Raw genomic sequence first — 4,956 nt, 5'->3', positions numbered from 1 at the left:
ATGTCAACAACTTTTATCTACACAATGTAATGTATTGAAATATATAGTTACATTAATAAAAATAAATTATTATCTAATTATGTTTTGGTCCATAACTCTGGACTTAATCACCAGATCGGAACAAAATTCGAACTTGATCTATAACTTTTCATGATAAAACTATATACCAAATATCAAATCAATATCTTCAGGAACGAAGAAAAAAGTATGGAAAGCTGATTTGCCGGACTGAAGGATCGACAGACGGACAGATGAACAGACGGAGTGACTACCTAAAGTCCACTTCGACTTCGTCAGTAGGGGACTAAAAATGGGACCAAATATTAAAAATCTAAATACACGGTTAGATTTGGCATAACAAAGAACCCCATTAATTCAAATTTTGTTGAAATCAAACAAAGTTTAATTTTGGAACCTTTTGACCTCAATATGAACCAATTTGATAGCATGGACAACAAATAAAAAATCTAAATACATGGTTAGATTCAGCATATCAAAGAACCCCATATATTCATTTTTTTGTTGAAATCAAACAAAGTTTAATTTTGGACCCATATTTGGACCAACTTGAAAACTGGGCCCAAAATCAAAAATTTAAATACATGTTTAGATTCAGCATATCAAAGAACCCCATATATTCATTTTTTGTTGAAATCAAATTAAGTTTAATTTTGGACCTATGATTCATCACCCCAAACTCAATCCCAGCCTTCCCTTTGTGGTATGGTACCTTGCAGTACAATTTCAGAGAGATCCATACACTTGAACACAAGTTATTGTCTGGAAACTAGAAAAATGCTTGGTTTTTTTTGCCCCTTTTTGGCCCCAAATTCCTAAACCTTTAAGGTAATTACCCCCAAAATCAATCCCACAATTTCATAAAGATCCTGAAACTAGAAAAATGCTTGTTTTTGCCCCTTTTTGGCCCCTAATTCCTAAAATTTTAAGGCAATTACTACCAAAATCAATCCCAGCCTTCCCTCTGTGGTATGGTACCTTGCAGTACAATTTCAGAGAGATCCATAAACTTGAACACAAGTTATTGTCTGGAAACTAGAAAAAATGCTTATTTTTGGCCCCTTATTCCTAAACGTTTTGGGCAATTACCCCCAAACTCAATTCCAGCTTTCCCTTTTTGATATGGAACCTTGTAGTACAATTTCAGAAAGATCCATACACTTACACAGAAGATATTGTCATGAAACTAGAAAAATGCTTGTTTTTGCCCCTTTTTTGGCCCCTAATTCCTAAAATTTTGAGGCAATTATCCCCAAAATCAATCCAGCATTCCTTTGTGATATGGAACCTTGTGGTACAATGTCAGAGAGATCCATACACTAACACACAAGTTATTGTCTGGGAGTTACAAAAATGCTTTTTTTTTTGCCCCTTTTTGGCCCCTAATTCCTTAACTCTTGGTACCATAACCCCCAAAATCAATCCCAACCTTCCTTTTGTGGTATTGAACCTTAAGATTAAATTTCATTGAGATCCATTGACTTAATGGCCCCTAATTCCTTAACTCTTGGTACCATAACCCCCAAAATCAATCCCAACCTTCCTTTTGTGGTATTGAACCTTAAGATTAAATTTCATTGAGATCCATTGACTTAAACTAAAGTTATTGTGCGAAAACCAATGTGTCTTCGGACGACGAAGACGCCACAGACAACGAAATTTTTTTGCGGCCGTATGAAAACGGAAAAATTCATAGCAGTACGTAACATAACTTTTAAACAACATTATTTAAAGGTTTTAAAGAAATGATTTTTTTTTTGGCAGTATATAATGCAGTATCTTAAAATCATATCTGTCCTGCCATGTGATGTTTATTTGCGGGTGGCATCATCAGATTTTTTTTAATCTATGCAACCAAACGAATGGTTGAGTCAGAGGAGACAGCTTTTGTTAAAGATAACAGACAATTGACGACGAAAGACACCAACTGATGTAAATAGCCACGTGAGCTGAAAACAGAATACCATTGCCAAATAGAATAAACTGTACAGGGCTTCAAAAGTCTCCACGCTGAAATGCTCTGATAGTAATGCGACTTCTTATAAAATATCATTGATTTATCTCAAGTAGATCCTATCAAACTAACTTTTGCAGAAAACTTCACATTTAAAATAGCTTATTAATTCAAAGTCACTGGACCATGTCCTAGGGGGCAGGGTCTTAAGATAGTCACCAAACTGATATGTACTGATTGTAATGCTAATGCAACTTCATACAAAATATCATTGATCTATCACAAGTTGATCCTATCAAACTAACTTAAGCAGAAAACTTAACATTGAAAATTGCATTTTAATTCAAAGTCACTGGACCATGTCCTAGGGGGGAGGGCCTCAATACAGTGGTCAAACTGATATGTACTGATAGTAATGCTACTTTATATTGAATATCAATGATCTATCACAAGTAGTTCCTATCACACTACAATTGTTGACGCCGTCGCCGAAAAAGCAATCCATTCCTCTCGCTTTCCTCGACTTTGTCGTGAATGAGACAAAAACGACAACATAAAAAAAACTAGAGGCTCTAAAGAGCCTGTGTCGCTCACCTTGGTCTATGTGCATATTAAACAAAGGACACAGATGGATTCATGACAAAATTGTGTTTTGGTGATGGTGATGTGTTTGTAGATCTTACTTTACTGAACATTCTTGCTCCTTACTATTATCTCTATCTATAATGAACTTGGCCCGGTAGATACAGTGGAAAATACTTTGTAAAAATTAACAAAAATTTACAAAATTTATGAAAATTGTAAAAAATTGACTATAAAGGGCAATAACTCCTTAAGGGGTCAATTGACAATTTTGGTCATGTTGCCTTATTTGTAGATCTAACTTTGCTGTACATTATTGCTGTTTACAGTTTATCTCTATCTATAATAATATTCAAGATAATAACCAAAAGCTGCAAAATTTTCTTAAAATTACCAATTCAGGGGCAGCAACCCAACAATGTGTTGCCTGATTGGTCTGAAAATTTCAGGGCAGATAGATCTTGACCTAATGAACAATTTTACCCCCATGTCAGATTTGCTCTAAATGCTTTGGTTTCAGAGATATGAGCCAAAAACTGCATTTTACCCTATGTACTATTTTTTTAGCCATGTCGGCCATCTTAGTTCGAGGGGGGGTCACCGGACACATTTTTTAAACTAGATACCCTAATGATGATTGTGGACAAGTTTGGTTAAATTTGTCTTAGTAGTTTCAGAGGAAAAGATTTTTGTAAAAAATTACAAAAATTTACGAAAAATGGTTAAAAATTGACTATAAAGGGCAATAACTCCTTAAGGGGTCAACTTACAATTTTGGTCATGTTGCCTAATTTGTAGATCTTACTTTGCTGAACATTATTGCTGTTTACAGTTTATCTCTATCTATAATAATATTCAAGATAATAACCAAAAACGGCAAAATTTCCTTAAAATTACCAATTCAGGGGCAGCAACCCAACAACGGGTTGCCTGATTGGTAAGAAAATTTCAGGGCAGATAGATCTTGACCTAATGAACAATTTAATACTCATCAGATTTGCTCTAAATGCTTTGGTTTCAGCGATATGAGCCAAAAACTGCATTTTACCCTATGTACTATTTTTTAGCCATGTCGGCCATCTTGGTTCACGGGCGGGGTCATCGGACACATTTTTTAAACTAGATACCCTAATGATGATTGTGGACAAGTTTGGTTAAATTTGTCTTAGTAGTTTCAGAGGAGAAGATTTTTGTAAAAGATTTTGGTCAAGTTGACTTATTTGTAGATCTTACTTTGCTGAACATTATTGCTGTTTACAGTTTATCTCTATCTATAATAATATTCAAGATGATAACCAAAAACGGCAAAATTTCCTTAAAATTACCAATTCAGGGGCAGCAACCCAACAACGGGTTGTCTGATTCATCTGAAAATTTCAGGGCAGATAGATCTTGACCTAATAAACAATTTTACCCCTTGTCAGATTTGCTCTAAATGCTTTGGTTTCAGAGATATAAGCCAAAATCTACATTTTACCCCTATGTTCTATTTTTAGCCATGGCGGCCATCTTGGTTGGTTGGCCGGGTCACCGGACACATTTTTTAAACTAGATACCCCAATGATGATTGTGGCCAAGTTTGGTCAAATTTGGCCCAGTAGTTTCAGAGGAGAAGATTTTTGTAAAAGTTTACGGACGACGGACGACGGACGACGGACGCAAAGTGATGAGAAAAGCTCACTTGACCTTTCAGGTCAGGTGAGCTAACTAGATTGAGCTATATGTACTCTACTTAAAACCATCTATCAGTAAAGCACTTTAAAATGGAATTACTTTTTTTTATTCAAAATTTGCATCAGACATAATTTCTTAATCATAAAAAAGCTTCTGACAAAATTTCATGAATTTCTATGAAGTTTTGACACAATAATGTTGTTGTCTAAACAACTTTAACACAAGACTGCTAATTAAATGTTAACTGCAATTAAGTAGGACCCTTTAATATAATTGTTTGAAAACTTTTGCTCTAGATACTGTCCTTTGATAAATCAATGACGGTTTCACCTACTTATTGGTGTCTGAAAAACTTTAATCTCAGACTGTATCTTCATGTTAACTGAACAAAAATTATTCCATTCATTAGTAAAATAGAAGAAAATGAAAACGATATTTTCAAAATTTTGCTCTGCATTCTTTTTTTTTTATCAATAGGTTTGAAAAAGTTATTGATGTTATAAAAAACGTAAACCACAGACTGCACCTAAATGTGGAGTTTAAAGAGATGACTGGATGTAAAATTGCTACGGTTGGCTTCTGTAGCAAAATGTTGCAGGCTTGATGAGAATGGTTCAAATAGGTTGAATCAATATCATCCATTAATTAGCATAATTTTATGGATATTTCATATCATAACAGTTACTGACCTTGTTAAGCAAACTCATACAAAATTTTAAAAAGCTATA

This window comes from Mytilus californianus, unplaced genomic scaffold, assembly GCF_021869535.1.
Source record: "Mytilus californianus isolate M0D057914Y unplaced genomic scaffold, xbMytCali1.0.p SCAF_7, whole genome shotgun sequence".
Classification (NCBI taxonomy): domain Eukaryota; kingdom Metazoa; phylum Mollusca; class Bivalvia; order Mytilida; family Mytilidae; genus Mytilus; species Mytilus californianus.
Note: the sequence above shows the minus strand (reverse complement) of the source record.